The sequence below is a fragment of the Antrostomus carolinensis genome, unplaced genomic scaffold, assembly GCF_000700745.2.
Source record: "Antrostomus carolinensis isolate BGI_N321 unplaced genomic scaffold, ASM70074v2 scaffold22340, whole genome shotgun sequence".
NCBI lineage: Eukaryota > Metazoa > Chordata > Aves > Caprimulgiformes > Caprimulgidae > Antrostomus > Antrostomus carolinensis.
This window is the reverse complement of record NW_010290820.1, coordinates 1-14,030: the sequence shown is the minus strand read 5'-3', so window position 1 is coordinate 14,030 and position 14,030 is coordinate 1. Positions and strand designations below refer to the sequence as shown.

Here is a 14,030-nt window from a genome sequence, read left to right as displayed (position 1 = left end):
AATTATTTTTTTCTGCCTCTTCCTCTGCTCATGAAAAGACGAAATGTTAATATATCTTTATATTGTTGTACAGACCACTTTCTGATTCTGAACAGATCAACTTTTTAAAGAAAACAAGACTGTATATTCAACAGCAGAAGTACGATGAAGCGGTAAGTCTGTTTTTGCTATATGCCTTCTAGAAACTTTTTGTGGGAACTTCTATTATATGTAAATATTTAGATTTGTTTAACTTGAAATTAAACTGGTAAATAAAACTTTTTTCCTGCCTTATGATGCACATCTCACTTATTCACACGAATAAAATCCCACTGTAAGTCTCCAAAATTTTGCATTTTAACATCAGTTCTGATGAATAATACTGACTTTCTGTATATTTTTTCTCATATTTCTGAAGCTGTTTGTTACCATTCCATAGTATGCCAACACACAGTGTATACTTTTATTTTCCGCTGTAGAAAAGAATAAATTGTGAGGGAAACTGAGGAATGTAGTTCATGTTTACACTTCTTAGGCTGTTAGTTGCATGAAAAAAAAGTATGAAGTTTTGCTCCACCATAGATCTTGCTTTGTTTTGTTCTTTTACTTGAACCAGTTGTTCTTGTTTTTAATTTCACCTTTCAGTTTGTCAGAGACTAGGAGCCATATATGGAATCCTCCTGTGCTTCCCAGTTTGCTACCGCTCACTGTGCAACAGGGTATTCGATAGGTGCAGTTCACCAGTGCTTGCATTCTGACATTCATAGAAATAATTTGTAGAGCTAAATGGTACAAAGAAGTCTTTAATTTTAAAAAGTTTCATTTGGTCACTGACTTTTGTGTTAAAAAGTACATTAAAAAAATTATATATGTAAGATTACATTTAACCTGCCAGATGCATGGAAGAATAATTTATTTATGTGTTAAATTCAGCTCTTCTTTTTCCCTAATGTGTTTCTCAGGGTAATACATTACTACTTTTTGCACAGGACAGCTAAATCTATTTTATACCTTGTGCCTTTTTATTTACCTCATTGTGAACTAGAAATAGCTCAGTTTAAATCAATGGATCTATTTTGCTGTGGGAGCAGGTTTTCTTTTTGTTTTCCTAATACTACTACTTGGCTGTCACACATTTGCTTGTAGGAGAGATTTTATACATTTCAACAGTAGAACCTGCGAGTTTGTGTTGTTGGTTATATATAAATTTTACCCCTTGTTCACTTGAGTGCCCTGTGTATTCAAGTTCACTCTTGATCACTAACACATTGGGCTTGTGCCTATGCCCTGGTTATCCTCAGCTTCCTATATCACAATGCAGAAAGGTAGGTGCATTACTGGCTGCTGGGGTGTAGATGATTCTTTACCTCTTCAACTCTGCAGCTCTTTGCCTTGCAAATACTCATTCATAATTGTATTCTCAGGAATGACATGATTTTGGGTGAGTTTACCCATTGGCAGACTTGTGATCTCTTCAGCAGTTGACTTATTTTTTCTGATTGTTACTGTTAAGTCCCAACTGGATACCTGGACATATAATGAAGCATTGTCACGTATGCTCAACTTCTTATTATACTCTTCCTTACACATCTTTTAATCGCCGAAGAATCCTCTGTCACCACAAATTACACAGCTGAGCTTCCTACTTAGGGTAAATCGCAGGGGTCAGCACACCTCTGTGTAAGGAATGACACTCATGCTGGGAAAAACCACTGTCTTTATCCTGGTGTCTCCCCAGTGGAGGTACTGAGTAAGGGGACTTGCCATTAGATTGGGTACAACCCTTCTTGTGTCCAAATGATTTGCATCATGAGTGCCCCAAGCAGTTGCTTTGTGAATGAAACTGGGGCTCCAATTCAGTCTCTAAATTCACCTCTGGTGCTTAGGCAAAGTGCTGGGGTGTCAGGTACTCAGGAAATGGGTATTTCAGGCTGTGGAGAGTGACCATGTTTCAGCTACATCCATAATCCCCTGTGTAAATGTGGCTTCAGAAGCACATGACTGGTTTTTTGGGGCAGTCCCTTATACTGGAAAATATATAAATATGTATATATATATATATATGATCAAATGGTCATGGGGAATAAAAGTAGCATGTTTGGTGGTAGATGGTGTTCAAGGTGTGCTATCTGCGTAGCTTTCACCTTCTGACCACTGTTGTGGCCAGGGGAAATGCTGAAGGAGCCGAATGATGGTTGACTTTGTCTAACAGGAGTCCAAAGCAGTGTGTACTCCAGCAGTTGGTGCTGGCCAGGACACTATACCTGAGCGCAGAGAGGGTACGCGTGCCAAGAGTGGTGGAACTGCTGGAGCTGCAGTTACTGTCATCTCAGTTTGTGGAATGGACCTTACCTAATTCTAAACTGTTGCTTATGTATTTTGTCTGCCTCTAGGTATCTCTGTGCAAAACCCTGATTAACCTTGCTTTGGAAGGCTTGTCTTATTACCATACTTATGACAGGTTATTCCTCGGTCTAAGTATTGCAATGGGTTTTGTGGGCTGGACGACTTACGTGATTTTGGTGATTATCAAGACCCATACCAATTTGACCAAGACTGTCCAGACTAATAACAAGGTAGGTTGGAAACATGCAGTGATTTTTTTCTATCAGTTTTCAGCATTACATGTGTTCTCAGTCTCTCTGTGCAGGACAAATTGCACACCTTCCACTTCTTTTGACTACATGTGGAAACTGGCGAGCTGTGGAGTTTTGTAGCTACTGGAATCTGCATAGTGTTACTGTTTGGTGCATTTATTAGTATCAGGTTTCCTAAACCGTGTAAGTCTGAGTATGCAATACTGTGCTTTCTCAGTTTCTTCATTCCTACAGTTGTGCATTTTACTAGATGTTAGTGCAACTGTAAGCAAACATAGTGATAAGAAACTGTTAGAGGGTCTATCTTTAACCAGAAGTCGACTTTCAGCATTAATTGTAGTAAAGTCAGCACTCTGTTGTAATAGTACTTGTTTGGAAGACTACAGACTTCAGGCTTCCATTTTGATTTTTGCTCTTTATGGCAAAAAAGAAAAAAAATAGCATGTAAATTATTTTATCCCTGTCCTCACTGGCAACGTGAAATCAGTTTTCAGAAGCTGTGCAGTCCAATCATGGCATTTTTAAAATGTATGACCTGTTTTAATAGAAAAGTGAAGCGTGGTTTCACAGATCAGCTTCCTCTTTGTGATTTGCAAGGGTGCAGCAGAAGACATCAAAGATGAAGGATGTTCTTTTTAACAAGATTATTATGGTTTGATTTTTCACAAAGTATGAAATCCTGGGAAATTAATTTACTTTCAGTCACTCATCAGGAAAAGAGATACCTCAAAAAGGTGAAGAGGCAAAAAGCTAGCATTTCACTAGAAAACAATTAAAGCCTTCGTGGGGGTGGGGAAATCTCAAAAACGTCAAGAATTTGTTTCAGAATAAAAGGAATTGTTTCTTTCAGTAATGTAAATGAGAATGAGCACTCACTTAGCATCTTTTCTGCCTTCAGTATATTACTCTGAGAAAATTCCTATCATGCTATCTTGAGGTTTTTACTACTGGCTGAAATGAGTTAGTTTTGGCCTTTAATGAAAATGATCAAACAAAATTGAAATGGAAAATATTCATAAGTGCTGTATTGTATGATTTAGGTTTTCTTTCATCAAATTACTGAGAAGAAATAACCCAAGATGTATGTTACGTTAGATATGAACAAAATAATTGCATTAAATAGACTATCAGGCATATTAAGAATTACATTAAGCAAAAACTTCACATTTTTGGTTGACATCAGATTTTCCTTTGGTCTATTGATTTTACTTGTTGAAGACGAATTTTATGCTAGTGACAATGGTGGAAAAAATATTAGGTTTCTTAGTTCTTTGTCTATAGAATTTTTCTTTCCTTGGTTTTAGTAAGAGGCCTTTTTCTGTAGAAACCTTTTTTAGTGTTCCTAAATACTTAGGGAATCACAGTTGTGAGACTAATGCTTCATATAGGGAAGGTATTTGGTTTATAGTTAGTATTGAAGCTACTTCAAGAATTTTGCTGAGAAACTAATCTACCATTGACAAATAGTCTTCTGCGAAGCACAGCCTTATAAAATCTGAAAGAAGCCTCTGAATAATGAAACTGCATATCCTGTATATATCATCTTTAGAAGTTTTGGCTTCTCATGCTGCATATGAAAAAAACTTTTTTTCTCTTAGATTAGTGTGTTGTTTTGCCTAGCAAGAATCCTAATCTTTTAATGTGTTTTTAAACATGCACAGAAAATGCAAATCTGGTTTCCACTTTCAATGTGTGACCAACTATATTGAGCTCCATAATATTTATGTCTCTGTATGGAATAAAATGTTGATTGTATGTGTTTACTCATTCAATAATAAATTATATTGTGTGCATATTATATCTATGCATATTCATTCTGTCTATATGTCAGTAAATGTAAAATTTAAAACTAATAAACCAAAATTGCATTAGGTCAGCTTTCTATGACATTTTTTTTCCTACTTTAATAGCATATCTTAGCAGGAATTCTATTTTAAAAATCATTTAGAACTTGTATTTGCTGTCAGTTTAGATCTAAGCAGTTATATGTCAGTTACGAGGTGGGAGAGGGACCAGAAAAAAATATTAACCTGTCTATGTGAACCTTCTCAGCATATTCAACATAGTCGCATATCTGTCCACATAGCTCATTCAAAGAAACTGGCATTTGTGTAGAAGAAAACAGTGTCTTCAGTCATTACCTACACAATACACTAGAGACCGCTCAGTCAGTAAAGCTGCTTGCTGTGTGGAGTTGCAATACATAAAGATAAAATTGTTTATTTAAAACTTGTGCATAATCTTCCCTTGCCAGTAATTCTTCTGACATCTGAATGTCCCTAAATAAGTGACCAGGTAACAGGCGGATGCAGAGCAATTGTTTAAATGCTCCTCTTTGCACAAACAAGAGACTGCTGCTACCTGATGATTAAGGACTAGCCTACCTGTCTGAGATTACCCATTTTAAAAATTTCCTTTCTCTTTGATGTTCCTCCTTACAGCGCTCTAAGTCCATGAATGTGTTTTTTTGAGAATGTTTTAATCTCATATCTTTTTTAAGAAAAGCCCAAAGTTGATATTGTAGGTTAGGATTAAATATAGTAACAGTTCTAGCTATGCTAGATCTTTTTAGTGCCATGCAACTCTAGTCCTTCTGTTGATTTTTGAAATTGTAGGTTCTTTGAGTAAGGCTATCAGTTCTGTGGAAGGTGGGTCACAAGCTTCCCTCAGTAGCTGTCCCTAGATCCCCCTTTTCCAATAGGAGTTAATGCTTTGTATTTTAGTTTAATTAGTTCTCTTACAAATGTCTCAAGCAGGAGGAAGAAACATGGTAATGGAATTTTTATTAACTGCTTTGACCATAATGGTATGAACTTGAACTCAAAAGGTCATGTTCCAAGTCTGTTTTTAGAATCTAAATTTAGGAGAGTTCTTGTTTCCAAGATCCTTAGCATTTCTGACTTCCAATGGATTTTAAGTGTCCATTGAACATAAATAACATTGCATACATTGGGCTTCAAGATTGCACAAGTGTGCCTTGCCTGTACAGATTTTACTGGAGGACCTTATGTAGAGACACATTTAGATCTTCAAATCCTACTGTTGATTTTTTTTTTTATCTGTCTGAAAACAGTGTCTAGAGTTGTGTACGTAGACACAAGGCAGCTTGAGTGGCTCTGTTGAAATAACACTTGCTTTACTGTGTAACTAACAAATGGAAAATAGTGTGTAGTTTAAAACATTCTATTGCTGTTTCAGGAATGTTTGTCCAACCATTTGTTTTTCAGGAATCTACTGTTCTCTTCTACAGTTTTGCCTTTGTTGGAATTGTAATAGCTTTTTTCCTGTTGATTCAAACGTGTCCTTGGACATACTACATATACTGTCTCTTGCCAGTACCAGTATGGTATGCAGTTGTGAGAGAGTAAGTAAAGAATACATTTTATGAATAATGTTTTATAAAGCCAGGTCTGTGCTTCCTTTTTGTTGACAATTAATTTTTTTCTCACAAGTTTGGGAGAAAAAGTTAGATATAATTTTATTAAACTTCCAGAAATGCTTCCTGATACATTCCAGAGGACTCTGGTTTATATTTCACTTGACATATAGAGCAATTTCCAAACTGACTGATACAGCTGCCAATTCTAGAATATATCTTTTCTTATTAGCAAAAGGAAATTTATGTCTTTCCAAGAAAAAATGTTTTTAGTACTCTCATTACTGTAGCAAAAGGGTGCTAAAATCTTGGGCAAATAACTGTAGCAGCTGACTTTTGTAAAATGAGTCAGGTTGTTCCTTTTTTTCAGTACTTTTGAAACAGTCTGATCCTGCAAAATGTCAAGTATGCTGAACTCCAGCTGCTTTTGGAGAACGTGTGTTAGTCATGTTGAGGATTGTGCTCTGATATGGAAACAAATTTGTCTTGTTTAGGTCTCTTTTTACTCCAAATCCAAAAATACTTGTTACCTTCTGATTCCTATTACTCACCTAATCTACTGACAATTCTGTAGATACCAACTTGGTGTTATTCAGAGAAAATGAGACCAACTGCAGTTAGATAATGAGCTGCCTCATAAAACACTGGCAAAGCTAACTGGGGATTTTTTTTCTCTGTCTAAAGCTTCTGGATGTTTCATCAATTATGATGGACATTAAGCACAGCATAACCAAAAATGTTCATAAACTCAGAGTTGATTTGGATAAAGAATAATCTGAAGCTTGTCCAAATACTGGCAAAATGTGCCAAAAATAGGAGGGAAAAAGCTGGAGAGTTTTATTGTAGATTTTATATTGACTAAAACTGGGCAGAAGAAGCCTCATGCCATCACCCACTCTGTTTCAAAACAACAGGCAGGATCAGCAACACCTGAAATATTTCTTGTGCTTTGACCCGCTCCCCACTCTTCAAAGGTAGAATACTGTATTATTTCTAGTTTTTAAAAATAATGACTATTTTGTTCTATCATTTTGAACAGACTTCCTGTTATTCAAGACCTTGCCACAAATCTCTTGTCACTTCATATCTATCAGTCTATAGGATTCCTCTTGGTTTGTACACTGGGAATTGAAATACTAGTAAGTATTTTATGCATATGTATCAACAAGGTATCTCATTGCTAGCATTGTACCTCTTTGAAAAATTTTAAGTTTTATTAATATGCTTGTTTTTCAGTCTTCTGTTGGAGTTTTTTCTTTTTTTAATTAGGTCTTCAGCTTCTTCTACCGCTCTACACTTAGTGTTGGTCTTCTCGTCTTTGCTGGCTGGCCAGTGATTACACAGCTGTGGGTTCAAGCAAAGGTACTGTAATGCTTTGCTTAAAAAGATAATTTTAAGTGGCTAACAGCTGATTGCATCTTAGGATGTCAGGACTGGTCTCTTTGGAATGCTGCTTTAGATTCTTGTTCAGTTATGCCCTTATTCTGATCTCTGTCATGAGCAGCATTTAGCAAGGCAAGGGAGTTTAATATGATCTGAATAGATCTCAAATACAAGATAAGACTGCTTAAGAATTTCAGGGTAGCTATGATTTAACTATCAGTTTTCTGGTGTTAATGATAACTAAAAAAGGCTTAAAATAATATGAAATACAATTTATCAGATTGTCACAGTGACAAAAGTATTGACATGCATCACTGGTTAAAATGCCACCATTTAAGTAATATGATCTTTATTGGAAAAAAAAATAAATATGGTAACTGAAAAATGCTTGTCAATTCATTATTTTCTGCAGTCAACTGGCACACATAATTCCTCAGAGGCAACTTTCTGCACTGTTTTTCCCAGGAAAAAACTTCACTTTTGTAGATATGGGTGTGAAGTGGCACAACCTTTAATATAAGAGATATTTCTTCCATTAGTTTATTCAAACATCTCTTATTTCACAGGATGCCTAGAACCTGGAGTTCTGGGGTAGCATTAACATTCTAATTAAATGCAAAAAAGTTTAGTAGCTCTGAGAATTGCCTTTCAGGAACTTGAATCTGACTTCAGCTTGAAAACTTTTAAGTGATACAGCTCTTAATGTCTTTATTTAGAGTAAAATACTTGGGACAGGTGGGGTTTTTTTCCTCCTAGCAAAGAATTTAGAGAACTACTTAGACAATTATGGTGGTTAAATCAAGTGGCATTCAGATTCAAGGACTGGAAAATGTTACCATATTGCTAAAGAATAGGTGATTAGTTAGCTGCTGCAAACTTCTGATCAGATTAGTTTTATTCCTTTCTTCCATAAGGTTACTCATCAGCATTCTGACAACTGCAGTGTGTGTGAAGGCTACACTGAGAAAGTGCTTTTAAGTGTAAGATTAGCTTTAATTCATGTTGTCTTTGGTAGGATTTTGACAGCTGTGTAAATGAGATTCTTTTCTGTATTAAATTGAAGTGCTGTAATACCAATGACCCTGTGCCCTTTTTTTCAGTTAATTTTACTCTTGATAAATGCAGGGCTGTTTTGCCTGTGGGAGATGCTAGTAGCCGTTAGTAGTTTGCTGAAGTATTTTTTTCTGATTACACAACTGTCTGTCCACATGATCTCTAAAAAATCCCATTTGTTTTTCTTCTTTTAGACAACTACATTGATCTGGACTTTCCTGTGTGTGCTCCTGGCAATATTTCCTTTAATGCCTGTTGTAGGAAGAGAACCAAACATTCCTCTGGTGTAAGAATCTCATGTTGTTCTTTAAACTTTTTATTTCCCTCTTTGATATTCAAAATTTAGGCTGACTTCTGATATATGAGAGGAATTATATTATTGAAAGCTGCCTGAGAAAGGTATTGAAATTCAGAATTTAAATAACATGATTATAGAGACCTCAGTTATTCACTAATGTGAATGAGAATAGACTTTTAATTCTTTTGCCACATCCATTTGCTCTTTGTGTTATTCTGTAATTTCTTGTCGAGGGACACATTTCTCACAATAAAAAAAATTGCAAATATTACATGAAAGTAAAGATTATCATTAAAGCAGGAGCTTCACTGGGGTGCAGACATGGTAAATAGCACTGATGTAAGAACATTTATTCAAAAGCAATTTACTTTGACAGCATCTTTCTGAATTCCTCCATCTAATTTTGAATTATCTGTCTTTGAATAGCACTCTGTACCTAATGACATATTCAGGGAAATAGAACAAATAGGATAGGCAGAGCTAGCTTCTTCCTTCATGTCTCCTTTGTCTCCTCTTTTTCCACTTCTGCTTCTGTTCTGCCTTTTCCTTTCTGGTGTTGCTTGTCTGATTTTTTACAGTTGTTGATTCGCATTGTTTGCTGGTACATCTTTGTTGTCTGTCCCTCTCCTCTTGTGAGCTACTCTTTCATCATACAAGCACTCTCTCATATCTGGATGCAATCCAGGTGGCTGGCCTGAAGGCGTTAGGCTTGTGGTATCATTGTAGTTACTGCAGAGAGAGACTTGAATTGACCTAGACTGCAATAACTTCTGCTGCTGTCTGGCAGAAGATGCTGTGCCCCATCAGAGCCAGGGTGCCTGATCCTCAGTAAAATATGGTATTTGAGCAGTAGTATATAACTGCAGATAGAATTATGAGCTTAGATATTTCCAAAAGTATTAACATTCCACCTTGATATGTTTCACTGTGATTTAAATCTATCTATTGAAACCCCTTCTTAGTCTTGATGCTTGGGCACGTTAGAAATATTCAGGACAGATTTGCTTTGACTATATTACAATTTCTCAGCTGTATCTAGACGTATGTATTTCTACTGGTCCAGAAACTGAGAGGTTTTTATTCTTTAGAACATTTGAACACAGCTTAGAAATCAAAATGGAATTAAATTACCTTCAGATCTTCCTTCCTGACACTTTCTTCATTCACCTTACCCAGGCTGTACATCCTCCTATTTATTCTTCTAATCAAACATTGTACCTCTGAAACAGTTTGCACCTGTCTGAATCTTGTCAAGGGGGTTTTGAAGCTGAAAAGGCTTGAAGCAACAATTAAAAATATATGTATGTGTGACACTTCAGGATATTGAAGATAAGGAGATGCTGGGAGAGAAGATACAGGAGGGAAAATGTAGAGTGCCAGTGAGAAATAGGTGCATTTATTAAATATGTTCTTGAGCAGTGGCACTGTATGTCAGGTTAGGGCTTCTTCAGTACATTAATAAAACTTGTAAGGTATGAGCAGGGAGCTCCTGACTCAACTCAGTCATAAAAAGGAAGCATACAGGAGGTGAAAGCAGGGTCAGATGACCCAGGAGGAACATGGACATGCTGTTTGAATATGCAAGCTGAGTTAGGAAAGCCAGAGCTCTCCTGGAGTTGAATCCAGTGTGGGGATGTGAAGTGCAACAAGACAGCGTACAGCAGCAAAAGGAAGACTAGGGAAAATGTGGCCTTGCTACTCTTTAGGATGGGAACCTGGTGATAAAGGACATGAAAAAGGCTGAGACCTACTTTTACCTCTGTCTTTACTGGTAAGACTGGCCATCAGGAACCCCAGCCTTCAGACTGCTGAGACCTGTGTGAAAATCTGGAGCAAGGAAGACATAACTTTAGTGGAAGCGGATCAGCTTAGGGAACACTTAAACAAATTGGACATGCACAAATCTATGGGCCCTGATGGGATACATCCAAGAGAGCTGAGGGAGCTGGCCAATGTCACGGTGATAATCTTTGAAGAGTTGTGGCAGCGTCTGGTGGGAGAGGTTCCTGAGGACTGGAAGAAAGCTGGTATCGTCACTGCTATCTCCAGGAAGGGCACGGCAGAGGATCCAGGGGACTACAGACCAGTCAGCCTCACCTCAATCCTTGGAAAGGTACTTGAGCATTTTTAAACATACGAAGGACAAGAAGGTGATTTGGAGTAGTCATTGTGAATTTCTGAAGGGGAAATTATGCTTGACCAGCCCGTTAACCGCCTAAGATGAGAAGTGAGCCAGGGGAGAGCAGTGAATGTTGTTTATGTTTTACTTCAGCAAGGATTTTGGTACTGTCTTCCATAACATCCTCATACACAAATCTAGCCACAAACAGGCTAGATCAGTGGACAGCGAGGTGGACTGCAAACAGGCTTAACTGTCAAGTTAAAAGGATTGTAATCAGCAGCACAAATTCTGGCTGGAGTGGTGGTGTACAGTGAGGGTTTGTACTGAAGCCAATACTGTTTTAACATCCTCATTACTGACCTAGGATGGGACAGGATGCACCCTCAACAAGTTGTAGGTGATACAAAACAGGGAGAAATGGTTGATGCAGCAGATGGATGTGCTGCTCTTCAAAGAGACCTCAACAGGCTGAAGAAATGGGCAGACAGGAAGCTCATGAAGTTCAGAAAAGGGAAATGTGAAGTCCTGCACCTGACCAGAAGGAATTTCAATGCAGGAGGACAGGCTGAGACCAACTGGTTTGAGCACGAGCCAGTGATATGCCCCTTACAGGAAAGACCAATGGTATCTTTGGCATCACCAGCATGCTGATGATGAGGAAGGTGATTGTTCCTCTCTACTCAGCAGTGACAAGAGGGATCTGAAAGGACCGTGTCTAGTTCTGGGCTCTCTGGAAAGAGATGTGTGGACTTATTGGACCATGTCCAAAGAATGGCCATTAAGATGAGTAAGGAATTAGAGCATCTGTCACAGGAGAGTGAGTGAGAGCTGGGACTGCTTATCCTGGAGGGAAGATTGCAAGAGCCGGAACTGGTTATTCTGCAGAAGAGAAGACTCAGGAGGATCTTATCAGTGTATATAAATACCTTCTTGGGGGAGAAGAGTAAAGAAGACAGATTCTTCTTAGTGTCCAGTGAAGAGACAAAAAAATGGACAAAAATTTGGATACAGGAAATTCCGTTTAAACATAAGAAAAAAGCTTTTTTTGCACTGGGGGAGGTCAAGCACTGGAGCAGGTTCCCCAGAGAGGTTGTGGAGTCTCCATAAGTGGAACCCAGCTAGACATGGCCCTGAACTGCCTGCTGTAGTTGTCACTGCTTTGAGTAGGGGGTTGGACTAGACTGATCTCCAGAGATACCTTCCAACCTCTACTCTGTGCATGAGTAGCCTGCAACTGTGTTCCTGTATTGGGTAGATCATTACTTGAAAATTGCTATTGAGATATGCCTATGTAGCCTGATTTTACTGAATATGAGGTATTTGTACATTTTTGTTTTATACCTGAGAAAACACAATGAGTGGAGCAGGCACAAATGGACATTTTTGTCAGTAGTCTCTCAGGGGAGAAACCAAAGGATAAATGGAAGCAAGGGCTGTGTGGTTTGGCTGCTTCCATATCAAGGTTGTAGCATGATGGATACATGCAAAAATTTCTTCTGCCTTTACAGTTCCTCTGCTTGCTTGATGACTGAAGGGGGCACAACTGGAGGTGGTATTAGTATTGATCTTTTAGTGAATCATGTCTATTTTTTTGGAACAGTGTCCTAATGAGCAGATTTACTCAATAGTGCCAAGCAATATTTTTTTTTCCCTGTGTTTACATGATGGTGGCAATCTTCCTGCTAACATTGCTGTTGCATTTAAGCAAAACTATATATTTGATAGTAATGGTGGTGTACTTACACTTTTAGATGAAAAACCTGACAAACCTTGAAACCACTAACTTTAGATCACTGGTCACTGTCACTATTTTGTTCAACATATTATTTAGAGGTAATTGAAGCTACCTAAAAATAATAGGTGACAGATCAGATATGTGGCCAAAATGGAGAATTTTTTGCCACTGCCATGGAAAGAGGGTAACTATAATTGTGGATGACAAGTTTGCATTAAAAACAAACAAACAAACACAAAAAAACCTGCAGACACCCCACCATCCTCCTTCAGCAAAAAAACCCCACAACAACTGACCACTAAAAAAAAGCAACAACAAAAACCAACAAAAAACCGTGCACTTGATTCTGGATTGAATTTTGTTTTTCTAAAGCTGGATTTTAAAGTTTCCTTAACATATTGAGTCTTGATAGTGTAATGAATTGTTTAATCTTAGTGAAGAAGACTTCTATGAAAATTTCCTGATGATATTTCCTGGGGTTTTATTGTTCATCTCTTTGTTTTTACAGAATAGCAACTGGTTTGCTGACTCTCCTGATCTCTTGCTTCTCATTGGCATCTCTTTGCAAAAGCAAAAATAAGTACAGAAATAATGAAGATCTGAAAGTACATTTTTATCAGGTCAGTTGCTACTTTTCAGTAATTCTGAACGTTAGAGAGTTTTTACATGCAAATCTTTACGTACTTTCTAAGAATGTGTTCCCAAGGCCACAATTTTCAAGAAGAAATGTTCCTGAGATTTTTCGCCTTGATTATTTCAAGAGGACCATGTGCTCATGGTGATGTACATTTTTAAATCTAATGCTGTGTTCCCAAAAGATCATCCTATGCATATTTATGTGTATTGATACATAGATGTGCATGCACTTTTTCATGCTCTACTCAGAGTTTGAGAGTTTATCCCACCTTCAGTCCGCGTATGTAACTACCAGTGAACTTTGCAGGAATTGCATGTGCACGCTAAAGACAAGCTTGCTGGTTCAAGGGATTCTTTCCAGTTTCTGGCTGTTGAGTAACAATATGAGACTAATACTGAGCTGATTTTCTCTTGGTTAAATCTTTCAGATGAAAGATGAGATTTTTTTTTTCTTTATAGCTTCATGAAATAGGTAGATCTTTTCATAGTAAGTGAAGTTCTAGAGAACCTTTAAGATTCTGATAATACCTTGCATGTCTGCTGTCTTTTTTTTTTTTTTTTTAACTTATTACAAGATAATGGTTTTATTTCAGGACCAGCTTTATTGGCTATGACACGCATGCTGGAGTTTCTTATTGAGCTAAGCAATAGCAATGCATTAATTATATCGGTGATCTACTTACGGAGCTCAAACAGGCTAAAAGGAGGAGGGAAAGAATAATGAATACTTAAAATGCCTTTATCTGAGCATGTACCCGTGTATAGTCTGATGGTGGTTTCTCATAACTTTTCCAGCTTAACGTGGAAAATCACAGAATCACACAGAGTGTTGGGGATTGGAAGGGACCTCG

The 14,030-nt window shown here is 37.5% G+C and overlaps 1 pseudogene; it reads right to left on the bottom strand.

Moving 5' to 3' along the window:
- Positions 1-1,579: 1,579 nt before the first annotated feature.
- Positions 1,580-1,726, bottom strand: LOC114818875 (uncharacterized; annotated as a pseudogene).
- Between the last annotated feature and the right edge of the window lie 12,304 nt (positions 1,727-14,030).